The sequence below is a fragment of the Amphiura filiformis genome, chromosome 5 (genome assembly GCF_039555335.1).
Source record: "Amphiura filiformis chromosome 5, Afil_fr2py, whole genome shotgun sequence".
Lineage (NCBI taxonomy): Eukaryota > Metazoa > Echinodermata > Ophiuroidea > Amphilepidida > Amphiuridae > Amphiura > Amphiura filiformis.
The window spans coordinates 9,676,448-9,685,983 of NC_092632.1; positions in this window are offsets into that span (position 1 = coordinate 9,676,448).

The window sequence follows — 9,536 nt, forward strand, 5'->3', positions numbered from 1 at the left end:
GGAATAGGCTTTTTTCGTGGATATGTACTGAAAAATGTCATAAAAAGAGGATGCTAGGATCACGAAACACTCCTTTAATGCAAAATGTGATGGTAGAGTGTGTCCCAAAAGTCTGGCTGGTTTGATAAAAATAAAGGGAAGTTAAGGCCCGTCTGCTCCTTGTCCAACTTCAGGGGCGTAGCAAGCAGGGGGGGGGCGAAATCGAGAGGGTTCAGGGGCCCGAGCACAAAAACGAAAATTAAATAAGGGGTGATAATGCATGGAGAGCAGTATGGGCGGCCATGAGGGCCAAAAGGGTCTCAAAACCACACAAGGGTCTCAAAAGTACAATAAGGTCTCAAAAACACACAAAGGTCTCAGAAATAAACACACAACAAGGTCTCAAAAGTATAATAAGGTTTCAAAAACACAGAAAGCTCTCAGAAACAAACACACAGTAATGTCTCAATAGCACAATACGGTCTCAAAAACAGAGAAAGGGCTCAGAAACAAACACACAACAATGTCTCAATAGTATAATAAGGTCTCAAAAACAGGGAAAGGTCTCAAATACAGGGAAAGGTCTCAAAAACAGAGAAAGGTCTCAAAAACAGAGAAATCTCTCAAAAACAGAGAAAGGTCTCAAATAGAGAGAAAGGTCTCAAAAACAGAGAAAGGTCTCAAATACAGAGAAAGGTCTCAAAAACAGAGAAAGGTCTCAAAAACAGAGAAAGGTCTTAAAAACAGAGAAAGGTCTAAAAAACAGAAAGGTCTCAAATACAGAGAAAGATTTCTAAAACAGAGAAAGGTCTCAAAAACAGAGAAAGGTCTCAAACACAGAGAAAGGTCTCAAAAACAGAGAAAGGTCTCAAAAACAGAAAGGTCTCAAAAACAGAGAAAGGTCTCAAATAGGCTACAGAGAAAGGTCTGAAAACAGAAAGGTCTCAAAAACACAGAAAGGTCTCAAACACAGAGCAGAGGATGATTTAAGGAAGCCCCATCGTGCACTGTAAAAGTGTTATCACTAGAGTTTCAACTGCCACTTTACTTTTCAAATCCCATTGAACTCTGTGCAAAAGATGTTGTTTTAGAATTGCCCGTGTGTCATTATTACTTGGTCGATTTCATTCAGATCTAAAGTGATGGGACATGCATGAAGGATAATTCACACCTTCTGTAGATAACATAAAATGTGAAATCGACCAACTTTTTGAAGGTGTTTTTATTGTAAATATATCTGTCCAAATTCAAATTTAACCATGCACGTGTGTATGCAGTGGGCGGGCAGTGGTGTCATGTTCACTCACACAGCTGTGCTAACCGCAAGACTTGCTGGGAAGTGCTTAAATCATCCTGTCAAAAACAGAAAAAGGTCTCAAAAACAGAAAAAGGTCTCAAAAACACGTTATGGTCTCAAAAACACGTTATGGTCTCAAAAACACGTTATGGTCTCAAAAACACGTTATGGTCTCAAAAACACGTTATGTCCTCAAAAACACGTTATGGTCTCAAAAACACGTCAATGTCTCAAACCAGGTATTACAACCGGCCGTTATATGTGCAGTACCGCATGCAGTACTGCACACATCCGCTTACAGTTCCGCATGCGAAACTGCACATTCCGTCACGCACATCCGCATGCAAAACTACACATCCCAACTTGCATTTCCACATGCGGTGATGCACATCGTGATGTGAAGTTTCGCATGGGGAACTGCAACATTTTTGGTGCATTTCCGCATGGGGAATTGCAATATTTTTGGTGTATTTCCGCATGGGAAACTGCAATATTTTTGGTGCATGTCCGCATGGGGAACTGCAATATGTTTGGTGTATTTCCGAATGGGATGTATTAATCAAAATTATGTTGCATTTTGTGAAAGTTTAAGTCAAATGACTATGTGCTTTGACATGCAGTGGATAGGCCTATGCGTCATTTTAAAAGGCATTTCATCATGCTAAATTAAATTACTATGTCGCACTGTCGACACGGGGAAGGGGGAGTCTAAGTTAGAGTCATGGGATCTGCTTGGAATGTGTCCCCGGAACAGTGGCGTAGATTTCTTTTTGACATGGGAGGGATGGGGTTGGAAAAATTGTCTTGAAATATAGTGAATCCAGCTTTATGGTACAAATGCGAGCAAAGCGCGCAAAAAATATGGCATAAGTTGAAGATAAACTGGTTACATATGGTACAAAAGTTCAAAAGTTGAATAAATACGCGCAAAATTTGGTTTTTTTAGGTTAAAATTACCAAATAATGAGGTTAATTAATAATTATCAGAAGTAGGCCTACGTAGGCAAGGGTTCAAATCCCCCCCCCCCCCCCGCTAGTTACGCCACTGGGAACTGCACATACACACAAGACGAGATGTACAGTGGGTAAGAGTTTTTATTTTTTATTGTAGTCTCGATGAGGAGAATAATTAAATTAATGTCGCATGTACTAATTAATGTCGCATGTCCGAATGTAGATATGAATTTATTCAGTTCAATATTAGGTCTACTATCGTTTTACTTTTCGTTTCATTTGTTGTAATTAAAAGAAAGAAACTATATCTTGGAATATATAGGCCGGTTTAGTATAGAGGCCTATATATATATATATATAATATTAGTATTGAATGAAATTAATTTTTATTAAAATGAATTTTACACGCCTCTTAATGATGACTATTATAATAATGATCAACTTGACATTGTGACCACATTTTATTATAGTTCCAACGGTTATCGATTACCAATTCACGCAGATCTCAAATGATGCACCTCAATAGCACCGGTGAGATCAGAAAAGGGTCGATGTTTACGATAATCAGTGGTAATCAAGGAGTTTAGAGGAAATAGATTATGTAACGCTTATTGTTCCTTTGTGCCAATTGGAGTTCCCGACACGCTATTCATCGAGAGGTACCTTTTGTTCGAGACAAAGGGCTTCCGCCATTAAATTGGTAACTGACCTGACCAGCGTATTAACGCTATAATAGGCAGGCTACTGTCAATAAGTGATGAAAGGAAAGTCACGTAAAAGCGCCTATACGAACGAGAGGTACCTTTTGTACTAGTCCATCCCAAGGGTGTGCGTGAGTTGTCGCATGCACACAAAACAGAGGTTCACCTATAATACAAACCTATTGCAGCGCCCAAATTGGTTTGGGCGCTCATTTGATTATACTCAGTGAACACGCTTTGCTCTACCATTTCGCTACGGACAGTTCAGCAGCATAGGCAAAGTGTGCGCTCTGTGTGGCGGATATAAGAATCTACACAAGTAAGTTGTCTACATTGTTTGCCAATAGGTCTACATATATATAAGGATTTGAAGTAATTATGATATCACTCCTACTGTAGTATTTTTAAGGACATTAGCCGTGGTCCACATCGTGTTTTATTATGTATAGGCCTACCATAGTATTTTACATGAGCATCGCGTATATAGGAGTCTACCCTGGACCGCAAATTAATGTGATTTTGCTGATAACTCGAGAAGCATATAGCCATACTATTTCTGAATCAATCAATAAAGCAAAGCAAATCATACTTGTAGGCCTATAATACTATATTAAATATAATTGGGGACCAACCGATACATCTCCAATGTATGCATGAATAAAAGCACCTAACAATAAAGTCGCCCAATTGAACAGTTGTAAGTGTCGATCGCACGACTTCATTAATATTGATTGCCAACATTTTCCAATATGTCAGCGCTCAAATCGGACACAATAGAACAATAGACTCTTCAGTGCGTTGGTGGTAATCGTCAGCATGTCTCAATAGCCACCGGTCTTCATATTATAAATATGATAAACAAACCATCTAAACCAATAAGTATGATATATTATGACGAGTAATAGAAAACCCCTGAAAAACATTTTCTTTATCTTAAGTCTGGTTATTTTCTTTCTTGGCCTAAATTAGATGACTGACAAAAATTAAGCGATTTCACTCAATTATGCATTTTAGGCATCCAATATGGCCGCCGGAGGGCGAAAATTAGACATTTTTGGGACGTCATTTCTCTTCAACCCTACCACCTACAGAGTTAAAATTTGGCATGTATACTTTTGAAATGTATTGACTGTTTTAGTTTTTGCATTTTCAATCACATATTTGCATAATTCTAAAAAAATATTAAGTACCGGTATACGCAAAGCTAATTTTGCATGCGGAAATGCCACAAACAAATTGCAGTTTCCCATGCGGAAATATACCAAAAATATTGCAGTTCCCCATGCGAAAATACACCAAAAATATTGCAGTTCCCCATGCGGAAATACACCAAAAGTATTGCAGTTCACCATGCGGAAATACACCAAAAATATTGCAATTCCCCATGCGGAAATGCACCAAAAATATTTGCGGAACTGCACATCTCGACCTGCATCACCGCATGCGGAAATGCAAGTTGGGACATGTAGTTCCTCATGCGGAAATGCGTGACGGAATGTGTAGTTTCGCATGCGAAACTGCAAGCTGATGTGTGCAGTACTGCATGCGGTACTGCACATATAACGGTCGGTTGTAATACCTGGTTTGAGACCATAACGTGTTTTTGAGACTATAACGTGTTTTTGAGACCTTTTTCTGTTTTTGAGACCTTTCTCTGTTTTTAAGACCTTTCTCTGTGTTTTGAGACCTTTCTCTGTTTTTGAGACCTTTCTCTGTTTTTGAGACCTTTCTCTGTATTTGAGACCTTTCTCTGTTTTTGAGGCCTTTTTCTGTTTTTGAGACCTTTCTCTGTATTTGAGACCTTTCTCTGTTTTTGAGACCTTTCTCTGTTTTTGAGACCTTTTTTTTTTTTTGTATTTCATGCCCAAAATCGGGCTTTTATTTAAATCATTTCATGCGTTGCAAATGAAAACAGTACAATATTAATACAAGTACAAACAAAAATACAATAAGAATATACAATACAGACAAGTTTCAGAGGAGAAATATAGTACAATACAATATATTACAATATTCACCACTGGGCCGAGACAAGCATATACATGTGTATAGAGTACACTTTTATTGATTTAAGGTGGCACCATACCCCCTGACAAAACCGTGACCATCCTTGCATTCCTCTCAACAAATTTGGAGAAAAACGCAAAAATAGGCACAAAATTGGCCAGGGGTGCAGCACCACCTTAACCGTATACATAAAATACAATAAAGGCAACTATTAAGATATCCAAGATATAATGCATCACAACAAGCTGAGAAAAGGATCCCACTTTTTAAAATGTAAATCCAACTTCAATTTTCTTTGGGCACAAAAATGTTCAAGCGAAGGTATCAACAACAACTGTTTTTGAGACCTTTCTCTGTTTTTGAGACCTTTCCCTGTATTTGAGACCTTTCCCTGTTTTTGAGACCTTATTATACTATTGAGACATTGTTGTGTGTTTGTTTCTGAGACCTTTCTCTGTTTTTGAGACCGTATTGTGCTTATTGAGACATTACTGTGTGTTTGTTTCTGAGAGCTTTCTGTGTTTTTGAGACCTTATTATACTTTTGAGACCTTGTTGTGTGTTTATTTCTGAGACCTTTGTGTGTTTTTGAGACCTTATTGTACTTTTGAGACCCTTGTGTGGTTTTTGAGACCCTTTTGGCCCTCACGGCCGCCCATAGAGCAGGGCCGGATTTACTATTGGGCCAGATGGTCCAGGGCCCCCAAAATGGGGGGGGGGGGGGCAAAATTGCCCTATGTAGGCCTACGGTATCTTTCTTTTAACCCCCAAAACAGCATGTTTTTTGGCGGATAAGGCAAACTTGTAAAATTTTCTGTGCTTCACGCGCATTCGAATAGCAAAATTCACGTTGATATCTGGGGCTAAAATGTCTGAAATTGAATTTTTTTGTGTGCTTTGCGCGCAAATGTTCAATGAGCCCCCCTCTATATTATACGTAAACCAAAACTTGGCCACTGACTTCAGTGCACATGCCGGGCTTCCTCGGCACGTGAGTTCGGGCCTCCAAATTTTGGCCTGGCCCATCAGGGCCCCCATATAAGGTAAATCCCGCCCTGTTTAAAGGGCCCATACTGCTCCTTGGGCACCGGATGCTCTTGCTACGCTCCTCCTGCTCACGTATTGAACCTACACCTATTATGGTTGGGTGCGGGCTTTATTTTTCTTAACATTTGAGCACAAACACCGTGAGATCAGGTGCCAGGGTCAAAACCGATGCATTACCGCGGGTACTTGGAATTGAAAAATGAATCGGCAAAAATAAAGTATCTCTAACTACTCCTTTTTATTCATAAATCAAAGGCAGTCCTTCTAAATTTCATTCTGGAAAATATGACGATCAAATCTTGTGAACTTGTATTTGTACATCAATTTCAATAATAGGCCTCCCATGTGTTTTCGGAGTAACTACAGAATACCCCTCTCGGGGGTATAGTTGTATAAAGTTGTAATATGCCCGGGTAATATGTTTGTAATGTATTGGAATAGGGTGTTTTGTGCTTGAGTGGGGTATTCTGTTTTAATGATTTGTGTATGGTAATGTTCTGAGTATGGTATTCTGGAAACTAAGTATAGGTCTTGGTTTTTTTGTGGGCGCAGTCGGCGCAGACATACTATAGTAGTTGAAAAACCGACAGAGGAAGGGGGGGTGAAGGGGGGTAGCAGAACGTCCAGCCAAACTGATGAAAGTCCAAATCGGTATTTTGCCTCTCTATCCCATAAAAGAGTGTAACGTACCCGTAGGTTATATACATTAAAAACTCTATATTCCGGTTTATTAGTACAAAGCAGTAATATAGATGGATGTGCTTGAAGATTCGGTCTTAATTATTGTTCTCCTTTTTGTTTCGTATACATGCAGAAATTTCAAATGTTAATTTCATAGAAATTAAAGAAAAAAGTGTAGTTGTCATCCTTGTTGGGTCTTGGTTATGATGCTGCATCTCTGACCATTTTGTGAGAGGTATGTGCACGTATTTCGCGTATGGTGCGTATAGACGCAATCCAGCGTGCATGCACGCTAGTGTCGGGGACGGAGATAACACGTAGTAATTAACTATGATAGTTAGCTCCGAAATAGAAGAGACGCATAGGATTAGAAATCCCCGTCATTTGAGTTTTTTTATATAAGAGACTTCATGTTATGGGGAGATCTTCGGTTTCTGTGTCCACTTGATGATTAAGACAAGGTGGGTCGCATGCCCTGAGACATGTGACCGGAGTATGAGGAAGGGGGGGTGAAGGGGGGTAGCAGAACGTCCAGCCAAACTGATGAAAGTCCAAATCGGTATTTTGCCTCTCTATCCCATAAAAGAGTGTAACGTACCCGTAGGTTATATACATTAAAAACTCTATATTCCGGTTTATTAGTACAAAGCAGTAATATAGATGGATGTGCTTGAAGATTCGGTCTTAATTATTGTTCTCCTTTTTGTATCGTATACATGCAGAAATTTCAAATGTTAATTTCATAGAAATTAAAGAAAAAAGTGTAGTTGTCATCCTTGTTGGGTCTTGGTTATGATGCTGCATCTCTGACCATTTTGTGAGAGGTATGTGCACGTATTTCGCGTATGGTGCGTATAGACGCAATCCAGCGTGCATGCACGCTAGTGTCGGGGACGGAGATAACACGTAGTAATTAACTATGATAGTTAGCTCCGAAATAGAAGAGACGCATAGGATTAGAAATCCCCGTCATTTGAGTTTTTTTATATAAGAGACTTCATGTTATGGGGAGATCTTCGGTTTCTGTGTCCACTTGATGATTAAGACAAGGTGGGTCGCATGCCCTGAGACATGTGACCGGAGTATAGCTGGATACTACGACTCTCAGGCTCCGTTTTGGAGTCTGAAAACTGTTACTCAGTGAAGCATGAATTATATGTGATTCACTAGGGGTTGTTACCTTGTAATATTTAACAGGGTCGAGTCCAGGCTATATAGCAGCTTGCTAGACACGTGTTTCTGGACCATGTAAACGGAATACGATGGTCCTTCATCAGTAGCTTGCTGGAGGCCCTATTTCTTTGGAACCTCTTTGGAGAGCTTGTCTATTCCTGGTTTAGGTGGGTGCTTGGGTGACTTTGTGTTTGGTATAGGTCCGTAGGCCTATATCTGTTTCCCTTGCCTGTGCTTTTTGAAAGATCTTCGTGAAGTTATAGGCTATCTATTTTGTTGGTGGTGAAGTCATGTTGTCACCTAACAAGGTGTTGCGTAGGCCTATATGTCTTCGTGCATATTTTCTTAATGTTTACAATTAAGAAGAGTTGCTGGATACCTCGTCTCTTCAAAATCTTCAGATTGAGAGATCTATTGTATGTTGGTGGATTCAGTATCTGAATCCTCGATGGCTACAAATTTGTTGAAACCCCTACTCTCTGTTTCCAGTTCTTGAAGTTGTTGTAAGGTGGGTGAGGCGGGAGGGGTGCCCTCGTGCCTCATGAAGTCCTCATAAGTGTGATCATCTTCTTCTGGAGATGGAAGTTTGGCCTTTACTAGTGAGTCCCGCAGGTTCTCAGCTCTGCTGTAGGCTATCATTGGTGGTTTGGGGAATGTTATTTTCAGCTTCTGATTGTTGCTGATAATATTCCAATGTTTCTGTATAGCCTGTTTTATGCGCTTCCCCGCGAAATGCGTGGCATATTTGGTTTTGAAAACCAAAGGTATTTCTCGAGATTTTGGTTTCTCCTCGAGGAATAAATGGCGGTCTTCAAAGTTGATTGAGGAACCCGCCTTGAGAAGTTCAGCTTCGCTGTAGCCTCTGGTGGAAAGTTTCTCCATGAAGAAATCTTTCTTTTCAAGAATGTTTCATAGTTGTTATTATTTCTTGCGTATCGCATGACTTCAGCGCGTACGAAACCATCGAAAACTGGCTGTGGGTGGCATGATGATCTATGTAAGAATTGTCCTGTCTCTGTTTTCTTTGTATGACATTTGATGTCCAGGATACCTTTCTCTTTAAAGCGTTTGCCTTTGTATATGACCAGGTCTAGGAATTGGATGGTGTCCTCGGAAGCTTCATATGTAAACTTCAAAGTGTCGTGGAAGGTGTTCACCTGCTGGACGAAAGTTTGTAGGTCTTCTAAACTTCCCGTCCAGAAAACTAACGTGTCATCCATATACCTGTATAAGGTGTGGATGTGTGTAGTCGATTGTAAGATCTTGTTTTCCAATTCATGGACTACAAGGTTACAGATGCTACCTGATGATCTTTGGCCCATAGGTACCCCTGAGGTTTGTAGGAAGTATTCGTCATTGAATTCAAAAGAATTCCTGTATAACACCAGGCGTAGGAGTTCTGCCATGTATTGCATATCTGGAATGATTGGGTCGTAATCAAAAGGGTCCAGATTTGCGAGTGTCTCCAAAGTAACTCGAAAAGCTTGATCTTGTGGGACCGATGTGAACATCGAAACCACATCCAGACTGGCTAAAATGATGCCTTGAGGTAGAGTCAAGTTTTCGATCTTCCTGATGGTGTCCCTGTATCCTTCAGGTAAGTGGGTTGGGATCTCACCACTGGTAGAAGGTAGAAGTCTATGAGTTCTGAGGCCCTCTCCAGTGGAGAGGAGCAGTTGGAGACAACTGGTCTTCCTA